This window comes from Heterodontus francisci, chromosome 7 (genome assembly GCF_036365525.1).
Source record: "Heterodontus francisci isolate sHetFra1 chromosome 7, sHetFra1.hap1, whole genome shotgun sequence".
NCBI classification, from domain to species: domain Eukaryota; kingdom Metazoa; phylum Chordata; class Chondrichthyes; order Heterodontiformes; family Heterodontidae; genus Heterodontus; species Heterodontus francisci.
Window position 1 is genome coordinate 92,044,101 of NC_090377.1, and position 12,219 is coordinate 92,056,319.

The following is a 12,219-nucleotide window of genomic DNA, read 5'->3' on the forward strand; positions in this document are numbered from 1 at the left end:
TTGCAAATGCAGCCTCCTGTTATAAATGTTAATTTGGTGACCTCTGGATGACTCAATGCTGCTGTCTAAAATCTCCAACTCTAGGAAAGTGTTAGATTGATTTTTTTCAGTAACGTCCAAGAGTGAACGCACTTTGTCTGTGTTTACTTGCACTGTTCAGAGGTGAAAGGGGCTGATAAACTCTCCCTGTGCATGTGGCGCTGCTGAGTCACACTGCTAACCAAGGTCAAATTTGGTAAACCTTTAGCATTTTCATCACAGTGGGCCAATTTCAATTTTAACAAGCAGCGTACTGATAACAAAGGCTCAATTCAAAACTTGAGGCCACCACAGTTGGTGGGATGGATGCTGCTGACCTGCATATTTACTGAACAAGTGGTGTGGTTTGTAAACATGATAACTCAAAATTCCACAAAACACTGAACATTATCTGCACCGTATTACTTAGTATCACGGTAGAAAGTGCAGGGGCGACATTAAAAAGGAAATTAGGAAAGCAAAAAGAGGGCATGACAAAATATTGGTAAGTAAAATCAAGGAAAACCCAAAGATATTTTATAAATACATAAAGAGCAAGAGGATAACTAAAGAAAGAATAGGGCCAATTACAGACCTAAAAAGCAACTTATGTGTGGAGGTGCAAGATGTGGGCATGGTTCTTAATGAATACTTTGCGTCTGTTTTCAGAAAAGAGAGGGACGAAGCAGGCTTTGTAGTTGAGGAGGAGGAATGTGAAAGATTGGATGTGTTAACCATAGTGAGGGAGGAAATATTAAGTTGTTGATGTATCCCAAGCTGTTAAGGGAAGTAAGGGAAGAAATGATGGAGGCTCTGTCCTTTCTGGCAAAGGTGTGATTCTGGAGGACTGCTAACATTGTACTGTTGTTTAAAAAAGGAGAAGGGGTAGCCCGGGTAATTGCAGGCCGGTAAGCCTAACCTTGGTGGTGGGAAAGTTATTGGAAAAAATTCTGAGAGATGATGTAAATCATCACTCAGAGAGGCAAGGATTAATCAAGGACAGTCAGCATGGATTTGTTAAGGCAAGGTCACTTCTGACTAACTTGATTGAGCTTTTTGAAGAGGTAACAAGGAGGGTTAATGAGGGTAGCACATTTGATGTAGTCTACATGGATTTTAACAAGGGTTTTACTGATTATTAAATTAAAAGCTCATAGGATCCAAAGGAAAGTTGGATCCAAAATTGGCTCAGTGGCTGAAAGCAAAGTTAACGGGTGTTTTTGGGACTGGAAGGCTGTTTCCAGTGGGGTTCTACAGGCCTCAGTGCTGGGTCCCTTGCTGCTTGTGGTATATATCAATGATTTAGACTTACTGTAGGGGAGTATGATTAAGAAGTTTGCAGTTGATATGAAATTTGGCCATCTGGTTGATAATGAGGAAGAAAGCTGTAGACAGCAGGAAAGAACTGATTAGGTGGACAGAAAAGTAGCAAATGGAATTCAATCCAGAGAGGTGTGAAATAATGCATTTGGAGAGGAGAAACAAGGCAAAGGAATACACAGCAAATGACAGGATACTGAGAAATATAGAGGAACTGAGGGACCTTGGAATGTATGTCTACAGATCCCTGAAGATAGCAGGACAGGGAGATAAGGTGGTTAAGAAACCATACGGGATATTTTCCTTGATTTGCTGTTGCCTAGAGTATGAGAGCAGAGAGGTTATGCTAGAACTGTATTATTATTGGCTATCCCTCGCAGACGAGGATGCTTGTCTTCTGTGTCCGAAGATGGGTGGGGCTGATTCAGGATCTACAGACTTTATGACATGTAGGGCATTTGTTGTCATGTATGATGTCTGGTTGTGTATTATTAGCTTGGGTCATGGCTTGCTCTTTTTGCCACTCTCGCTTTTTCTCTTCATTTTGTCGCCATTGGGTCTCAAAATGCTGGGATCCTTCCCACAGACTCTGCCTCCATCTAGTTCGGTCCAGGGCGATGGTCTCCCAGGAGTTGATGTCGATGTTGCATTTCTTCATGTTGGCTTTCAGCACATCCTTGAAGCGCTTCTTCTGTCCTCCTCTGGTGTGTCTGCCCCGACTGAGCTGGGATAAGACCTGCCTTGGGAGCCTGGTATCGGAAATCTGAACTATATGACTAACCCAATGAAGCTGATGGCGGATAATCATAGCCTTGATGCTTGTGGTGCCTGCTTGTGAGAGGAAACCGATGTTGGTGCGCCTGTCCTCCCACTTGATATGTAGGATCTTCCACAGGCAGCATTGATGAAATGACTCCAGTGCTTTGAGGTGTCATGTTTCAGCCCTGTACTGCAAGGTAGGGGTCACAACCAAGTAGTAGACCATGAGCTTGATTTCAGTTTTGATGTCACGATCTTCAAGCACTTGCTTCCCCAGGTGGCAAAGGCTGCACCAGCAGATTTCAGGCGATGCTAGATTTCTTCGTGAATGTCAGCCTTCTGTGAAAGATAATTTGCAAGGTACAGGAAATGTTCCAAATTTTCCAGGCATTTGTCATGAATCCTAATCAATGGGGCTGGGCGTCTGCATTTGGAGCTTGCTGATGGAGGACTTTGGTCTTCTGAATGTTGAGTGTAAGTCCCATCTTCTCATATGCCTCAGTAAATATGTTGACGATTTTCTGAAGAATTGTTTCCAACACAGCATTTGCTGTAGTGTCATCAGTGTATTGGAGCTCAGTGATTGAATTTGGGGTGGTCTTAGTTTTGATTGGAGTTGTCTGAGATTAAATAATTTACCATCCATTCGATAAATAACCTACACTTCAGCAGGGAGCTTGGCTCTAGACAGACAAGAGCATGGCTGCTAGGAAGATCGAAAAAAGAGTTGGGGTGGTGACACAACCTTGTTTAACTTCTGTCTTAACCTCAAAGGGATCGGTAATGGATCCATTGCTAAGGATCACTGCTCGCATGTCATCAGGTGAAGGATGGTGACAAATTTTAGAGGACATCCATATTCACAGAATCTTCCAGAGTGCCTCATGATTTATGGAGTCGAAGGCCTTTGTCAAGTCAAAAGATGCTATGTAGAGAAGTTGATGTTGTTTGCGACATTTTTCTTGTAGTTGGTGAGCTGTGAAAATCATGTCAGCAATGCCTCTTGATGGCCTAAAATCACAATGAGATTCGGGGAGTAGCTCTTCAACAAGTGTAATGAGTCATTTCAGAAGTGTTCTTGTAATGAACTTCCCTGCAATGGAGAGCAGGGAGATGCCGCTGTAATTTCCACAATTGGATTTGTCCCCTTTCTTGTCACAATTATAGCATCCTTGAAGTCATTCGGGACTTCCTCTTCATTCCAGATCTATAGGATGAGGGTATGGAGCTGTAATGTTAGTCCCTCTCCTCTGTGTTTTAAGATTTCAGCGGTGATTCCATCACCTCCTCCCGCTTTGTTTTTCTTCATTTGTGTGATGGCTTTCATCACCTCCATAGGCGTTGGCAGAGTTCCGAGCTCGTCTCTAACTGGATGTTGTGGGATGGAGTTAAAAACACTCTCGTCAACAATGGATTCCTGATTGAAAAGGTCTTCAATGCCTCCAATGGGCATTGTCAGCTTCCCTTTCCTTGATAAGCTTTCCCCCATCCTTAGGCCTCAAAGGGAGAGGTATAAAACGCTAGTTAGACTACAGTTAGAGTACTGCATACAGTTCTGGTCATTGCAGTACAGGAAGGATGTGATCACACTAGAAAGGGTATGGAAGAGATTCACAGGATGTTGCCAGAAATGAAGAATTTTAGCTCTGAAGAAGGATAGGATAGGTTGGGCTTGTTTTCTTTGGAGTAGAGGAAGCTAAGGGGAGATTTAATTGAGGTGTATAAAATTATGAGGGAAAGGATAGGAAGGATCAATTTTGTTTGCAGAGAGGTCAATAACCAGGGGATATAGATTCAAAGTAATTGGTAGAAGGATTAGATGGGAGTTGAGTAATTTTCTCACCTGGAAGGTGGTGGCACTCTGGAACTCACTGTCTGAAAGCTAGAAGAGGGAGAAACCCTCATCACATTTAAAAAGTACTTGAATATGCACTCGAGGTGCCTTAATGAACAGGGCTACAGACCAAGAGCCAGAAGGTGGGATTAGACTAGATAGATCTTTCTTGGCAGGCATAGACATGATGAACTGAATGGCTTCCTTTTGTGTTGTCAATCTTTCTGTATCTGTTTGTAAAGGTGTTCAAAATTTCCTGCATACTAGTTTCAAAATGTTCAATATGTTAATTGAAAATTGCAGTACACATGTATATAAAATTGTTATATTCTGCAAAACAACTAACATATCTCAGGATGTTATCTATCTATCTATCTACATACATATGCTATATATATTACATATATATTTCCTTTATATATAATGGCTCAGTGAGTTTGCACAGTGACCAGTAGAATGATACAAACCTAAGGAGGTCCCAGGCTCAATTCATGGTGAAATCAGGCATATTAATTGGAAACCAAGAGAGTTTTCAATGATGTTGCCTGAGTTCACCATGTGGCTTTGCAGCTTCCTAATGCTCCTTTGGCCCAGTGAACCACTGGGTTTCTTTCCCTTTGATTTATGCTAGCTGATCTCAGCCAGGTTGGTGACACTGATGTTACAACTGGTCTTGCTCCAGTTGGGGGTGGGAAATGAGAAAACTGGAGTGGGTTCCAGCTCCCCTATTGGAGTCCTGATGTGTATGGACAAGATCAAATGCGGCTGTAATGCCCTTCATGAACAAGCATGACATTTACTGTGAAGTCTCAGAAATGGAACAACTATTGGAAAGCACCTGATCCTTCTGCAGTCTTATCTTAGCAAGGAATCATCAGAGGAAGCAAAGGAGCATATCTAAATTAAAGTTAAGAAAAAAAAGATTTGCATTTATATAGCACCTTTCATGACCTCAGGATGCCCCAAAGTGCTTTACAGCCAATTAAGTACTTCTGAAATGTAGCCACTGTTTAATATAGAAAACAGGGCAGGCAATTTCTGCACAGCAAACTCCCACAAACAGCAATGTCATGATTACCAGATAATCTGTTTTATGGCATTGAGGTATGAATGTTGGCCAGGACACCAGGGATAACTCTCCCACTCATCATAAATATAGTGCCATTAGGATCTTTTGGGTCCACCTGAGAGCAGACAGGGCCTTGGTTTAACATCTCATCCAAAAGCCAGCACCTCTGACAGTACAGCACTCCGTCAGTCTAACTTTTTGTGTTCAAGTCTCTGGAAGGGGATTTAATCCCATAACCTTCTAAATCAGAAAGTGAGGGTGGTACCAAGTGAGCCACTGCTGACAAGAGCTTAGCGAATTCGTCCAATTAACTTTTTTTGGGAGGGGGGGGGGGGGGGGAAATGCAAGCTTTGAAATTTCGCCTTTTGTTCCCGTTTACGTTGGCATTTGCAAAAGCATAAATTCCGCTATAAATCCAAAGGGATTTCTTCCAATTAAGTTGCCGGACTTCAGGCTGGAATTGTGGCTCTCCCAAGACTGATGTCCTGCTCTGTCTCTTGACCTTTTGCTGTTTTTTTTGTCTCCCTTCTGCCCGCCTTGTGTCTCTACCCCTTTATCCTTTGTCCCTTCTCTCTGCCCACCCCCGGCTCCAACAGACTGGGTAGCCGTCCTCACCTGGAGCGATACTGGTGCTGCTGGGGGAGGCGGGGAAAGCAACAGCAGCAGAAGGTGATTAACATGGAGCCTGAGAGCCGAGTGAGACACACCCCGCCCGAGGCTGGGACTGGGAGAGAGAGGCTGGCTTGACTGGGTTTGGGATTAGCCAGACAGGGAGGAGAGTAGCAGCAGGAGGCGACTGTCACACCAGAGCCCGCTCCTCAGCCATTGTCCTTTGCTCACTGGAGCAGCGCTGTGTCCGCAAAGGGAGAAAAGTGCACGGATTTACACACAACAGCCTCGCAGAGAAGGTACTGTGCTTTTTCTCTTTCTCTCACTAAAAGTAACTGCTGGCGTCAGTGAGGCTTGGCATCTGTTAGGTGAGGGAAACCTTTTCAAACTTCAAAATGTAGCGAGCTCTTTGGATTCACTTGACGGATATAAAATTGAATGGGATGGCGAGACCACATTTAAAAAAATTTCTGTGTTTTGAAAATCAAAATTTCAGCGGAGAAAAGTCGCTAGTTTCAACCCAAAGTACTGTTAATGGGTTCGCAGGGATAAATGAGCTGGTTAGTTCGTGAGCGTCCACTTGTTTGGATGTTCATTGAACAAAACGATCCCCTTGAAACAAAGAGGAAAAGAATAGCCATCTGATTTATCTCAAGTTTGTATTATAATTAGTTTGCGGTTTCTTTCTCCTCTCTCTGCGCTGTTGTATTGTTGAAGAGTTTGTTCGTGTTACAGGAGATGGGGAAGCATTTTTCTGTTGCTGCTTCATGCTGTCTTCAGGCGAGCAGATGGACAGTGTGTGTGATCGTTATCACCACAACTGTAATATTGCTCACTCAAAGGAGAGTAAGGGTTTTTAGCTTTAAACCCTCTCATAACACGTTCTTTTAAACCCCGACTGTTGGGTGAAATCTGCGATAGTTTCTCAGTGAAACGGGTAAACTGCGTCCGCGCCGCCACAATGATGTGATTCAGATGTGATTGAAACCAGATTTCTTCTGGTTCGCCCACCCCTCCCCCCCTTTAATCTTTCTGATGTTTATAGTGTTGGGTAATCTGATGAACGGAAACTGCCATGTTTTTGCTGCTCACCCCGTCTAGCCTTCACATTTTTTTTCCACGCGATTGTGTTCTGCTGATTCGTGGTTTGTAACCGGTCCCCAACCTTGCTCATTCTTGTCCATTCCTGCCGATCTCACCACTGACTTGGTGGTATAGGACTGTCCTGAGCTTTGAGTCATTTGTGTGCCACCCTGACCCAATAGTCATGTTGACTTATCTTGTATGTATGAATAGTACTCAGACATTGGAAGATGTGTGGCCATATGAATCGGCGCCAGAAGGAATCATTTCACCTTGTTTCCCAGCGCTTTACTCTGAACAGTGCAGACAGCGTGGTTTAAGAAACTTCCATTCTACCCCTCCCATGCCTCATCAGTGCACGATCAGGCTTGAAATTTCACTGGAATCGATGTTTTTAAGAACCTACAATAATAAGATTAAAGAGCAACAGCTTAAAAAGGACGTAACCCCTAAAGACAAAACGTGCTCTCTGCGCGGGTGACACGGAAGTACAGTGCACTTTAAAGTCCAGGGCAGCAGGTAAAGGTCAGAGAGAAACGCCTGTTTAGTTCCTGCAGACCGCGTACTGTTACCTGGTGAGCAGTTTAGGCCAGCGATGCTCGAAAGCTTCCTCACAAGTTTTTGAAAAGTTATGTGTTTAATGACACAGTGTGAGGTCCGTGTATCTTGCCACTCCTTGTTTGTGTTGAATCAGCGAAATGTTACGCCAAATCCATTTAAAGAGACATAGTTGTTATATTCCAGAAAGCCAGTCGGTGAAGATAGAACTAGAATCAATATTTACACACTCTTATAAGAATTTATTTACAGAGATACAAATTACAGCGAAGCACCCCCTAGCCTAACAATCACACTTTCAGTCTGCGTCTGTTTATAGGGGAACAAGTGAATCCCCAGTTAATGACCACCACCTGCATACAAATAAACGCAACTAATATACAATTAGCATAGCAGTCACTAGAAAAAGTGTTAATTTATTTTTGGTTTGAAAAACAAAGGATATGAATCATGTAACAACCCAAAGTGGCATTTCTTGCAAATGAAGCCATCTTGATGAAAATAACATGGGGACATGGCATTCTCCCCTCAATCTTTTTTTTTTATTTGCAAAATATACTTTATTCATAAAAATCTGTAAAAATTACATTGCTCTCCCCTCAATCAACTTCACTAAAATAGATTGGTTGATTATCACATTGTGTACAGCAAGCTCCAACAAGCAGCAAATTTGTTGCTGTGTTTACTACATTATAATAGTGACCATACTTCAAATGTATTTCATTGGCTGCAAAGCATTTTGGGACATCCTGGGGTCATGAATAGCACTGGTGTTCTCTCTTTTGTCTATGTCAGGCAATCATGTGGTTTCTGGGTGAGCTGGAATGTATATATAGTGACACACAAGATATCTAGTTTTTTGCCTCCCTATCTGTGACTTTTTAAAGGACTTTTTTTGAATCTCCAAACACTATTCTCAGCTGTGGATAGGATAAAGAAGCAATTTCCAACCTGGCCTGCATCAGTGTCACTTTGAAGCTGGCCATGAAGTGTGAGTAGCTCTGTTTAAGGTTTCCCTCCTTCCTCATTGGAAGAGTACCTGGGCTCAACCCTTCACCACCTACAAGGGATAGTTGAAATTAGGAACTCAGCCTGTGGAAGATGTGTGACCCTGCATACCGCCTCTATGGCACAGTAACTTGGTCCAACAGTTATCTGCACCCCGTGCCATGACAGAGGCACTTCTACTTTACAGGATTGCCTTTCAGTCCTCGACACTTGAAAATCTTTTCAACTGTTAAATAAATTGAATTTTTAAATATTTATTCTCGCTTTCATCTCTTCTTGTTTAATGGATAAATTTCTTGCTCTTTCCCATAAGTCATTTCCAGGCAATGACTAATGATTCAGGCAACTTATTCCCAGACATCCGCCACAAGTTTGCTGTTAAATGTTGGTAGGTACGCAACAGTAGCCTGGGTGACTCACCCTTGTGCCTTTTCTTGGCTCTGGAGAAACAGCTGGTGTCCATTTGTCACTTCTCCCTGAAGTCATTTCTGAGATTCAGAGCTCATTATATGGGAAATTAGAACACAAACCTACATCTTACCACTTAGTGACATAGCACATTGGAGCATTAATGAGATGCATCATCCTTCTGCATTATTGTTTTTTACATTAAGATATTGAAGCTTACTTGATCTAACATGTCTTTGAAAAGCTATTGATAAGAAAATGCCAAAACCTTATCTTCCATTTTAAGAGTCATGTAGTTAATCTTGTTCTTCTATGTTTATTTGTTATCAACATGTGTTACAAGTATTTTATCAGCATTGATCAGTGCCTAATTTATTTCCTGTATAGTTGTAGCACATTAATTCTGTTTACTATTTTCTCAGTGGAACTTGCATATATTTACTGCTGAGTAGGGATGATCACCTGATATAGTTGCAATCTCACTAAGTAACATCTGCTGTAGAATTTGTAATTTTTTTTTTAAACTAGCATCTATCCTCCTGAGGTATGGGGGAGGTCATCTGGGGTATGGGGGAGGTCTGTTGCTTTTCTTTACAATCAAATTGGCTCCAAGGTGAGTCCTGGCAATGGGAGGTTGGAACTAAGTTGATGCTTGTTGCAGGTTGATTGATCAAATATGTAAGTATATGAGTTTAGCTCATTGATGGTACCATGAGGGATAGACCTGTTGCTGTTTGGGTTATTCCTGCTTGACAACATATAACTATGACAGCAAATGGACTGTATAATGTTAACTGGTTAAACTCCAGCAGCAGTTAATTGTGTCCCTCGAGGGACAGCATGCATTACATAACCAGAAAATTGAAGCTCTTTTTTGTGGACTTTTTCAGTAGTTTTGTTTGGAAACAGTTAAGCATAAGGTTGGATTTCCTTATGGCGAGTCCAAAATAAAATTATAAATCAAATAGTGCATGTGCTTAGTCTTTTGTACAACGGTAATGTGGTTTTCTAAGTGAAACTTAAATATACATTCACAGTTCGTGGATAGGCAGTTGTACTAAAGCAAAGTTCAAGTTACACCACTGCAAAGAAGGAAAAAGTACATTTTTAGTTCATTGTACAATGATTAGGCATCCAGTGGAATGGAGTTCAGGTAGTCTTACTGTAACTTGTATCCATAAACCAGTTTATATTGGAAATGTTTTTGTTATGGGCTGCTTCTGATGAGTGGGAGCATGGTGTAGTAAATGAAATAAATTCACTGTTCCATCATATCAGTGACTGAAAAGTGCTAAAAATATTTGTTGCAGTTTAATGGGTGAGTGTTAATGTTAAGTTCTGTATGGTTTAAATGATCTAATGATGCATGTAAAATGTTACTGAGCCAGTGTACTTGCATAGTTTGTATATCCTGTATTGTTGCACACAGGTCCACTTATATGTACTGTTCATTTGTCCGTGTAACCAGTGGCTTATAACAAGATCATACTGTGTGTAAAGATAACAAAGGCTCTACAGATTGTTGAACAATAATTCGTGGAACATAATGACCAACAGGACAAGAGTCGACCTGTGCAAGTAATCATTCCAAATTGCAATGTCTCCAGAGGACACTCTTTAGTTCCAAGTTGTGTTAGTTCACGTCTACAAATGTGGAATAAGCATCTGGTTGAGGACATGATTAGAGATCATTTAAGTATAGGTTGAAATGTTTAGTTATTATATTGTAAAACACTCCTGTGATACTTGGTTCATGGTGCAAAATGTTGTCTTTGGAGGGTAGCCAGCTAGGGTTGAATAGTGGAGCTGTATGAATGTTTTGCAGTTTTGCTTAATTACTTTTGGGAATGAGAGAATAGTTATGTAGGACTTTCCTTAGAACGTTAAATTGGTGGAACTTAAGATCTAGATTGTACATGATCTGGCTTGATTGATCTTTTCGTGCATTCTAAACTTTTTGTTACATTCCACTTTAACTCCAATAGGTTAGTTAATTTGTTTCTACAGAGAGGCAGATAGTAAGCGCTGCAGTGTTTGAGCCATTCAACATCTGAGCTATTGAATAGTAGAGCAAGGTTTTGCCTGCTGTTTCCTATGTGGCGAGCTCCTAATCTCAGTCTTTCCACCATGAGCAGCTTGATAGTCTGCCACCACAAGTGAAATCTTATTTTATGGTTGCTGGCTATCACTTTTTAACAGCTGGGTTGTGAGTGGTGTTGACGAGGTTGAGAGAAAGATCTTGTATTCTTTCAACCTGGGTGATGATGTGCATACAGGAAAGGAGAGCTTAAAAACAGAAAGCAAATGTTACATAATAGTGAAGAAGGGTTAAAATGAAATGCTGGAAATATGGAGCAGTTCCGTTGGCATCTATAAATTAATGTTTTGGATGTGGACCCTTTCTGCAGACCTAGAAACTGAGAAAGTGAGTTCTTCAATGGAATCGAACAAAATAAGATGAGTAGGGGGTGGGTGGCAGGTGGAGGGGTGGGGGGGGTGGTGGTGGGAGGAGGAAGAGAGAAAATGGGTTGCCTTTCTAAACAGGCTGTTCTGAAAAACTGTAAAGGGGTGAAAACTGGTGAATAAACTCTGAAATTACTTCAGTGGATAATTGAAAGGCATTAAAAGAACATATGAGTATGAAATAAGTAAATAAGATGATGAAAAGCCATGGAAGTGAAAATTGCTGAAATGAAAGAAAAAACTGCAATGCAAGCAATCTGAAGTAAAATAGAAAATACTATAAACAAAGCAGACTTGTCAGAAGCCAAAAAAGAGGAAAGACAGACCAACATCCGAAATGCCGCCCCACCCCTACGGACAGATTGTGTTCTAACCAAGAGTCTGCACCCTCAATGCCAACTAGTTTCCAGGCCAGCCTTCCAACATTGGTGGAACTCCATTACCTGTAGGAAGATATAGCTACAGTCTGAGATCCTAAAGTCAGTGTTCAGATCAGAGAGTTGCAGGATGCTTAGGATAGTTGAGAGACTTTCTGTTTCATTTGTATTGACTCTTAGGTGGAATTTGGTGGGAAACTCTTTTGGAATCGCACTGCCAGTTCTCTGCTTGGCTTGCCACTTTTGATGTTACCCGCTGAAAGTGACAATGGCATAAAATGGTCTGTCCACAAACTGAAAGCTAAAAATGGAAATCCACGGGAAGGTTAAGATTGCACTTGCAGACAGAAAGTAGGTATTCAGCAAAGGGGTTGAGATTGCTCTCCATCTAATATCAGAAGTCCGCCGGTATAGGGTGGAGGCTGCTCACTAGAGCTCTCAGAAATAAGTGTGTGAGCAACTCAGTCCATTATTGGTGTTTTCATACTAACTGGGCACATTACTGCTGTGGAATGCAATGAATTTTGCATTTAATTGTCAGAGCTCAGCACATTCCCCATAGCTGGGTGTGGAGTGTTTTTGCAAAAATGTGGAAATGTGTCAGAATTACATGACATAAAATGAAACTAAGAGGTGTCAGTACTTCTGAATTACATTTTTATTTAAAAGATTGAAATGCATGTTTCATCTTAATGTTTGAAGAATTATATTTT

At 41.4% G+C, this 12,219-nt stretch overlaps 1 protein-coding gene across 5 annotated transcripts in view; it reads left to right on the forward strand.

The window, feature by feature from the left end:
- The first annotated feature begins 5,648 nt into the window (after positions 1–5,648).
- Positions 5,649–12,219, forward strand: part of myo1b (myosin IB) — a 306,869-nt gene continuing 300,298 nt past the window's right edge. For 2 of the 5 annotated variants that reach the window (XM_068035654.1, XM_068035657.1), the window contains exon 1: positions 5,651–5,908. The gene's annotated coding sequence lies outside the window, so the exon portion shown is untranslated. Of the gene's footprint in view, positions 5,909–5,957; positions 5,978–12,219 lie in introns of those variants that run through there. The other 3 variants (XM_068035658.1, XM_068035660.1, XM_068035655.1) reach the window with 3 other exon arrangements.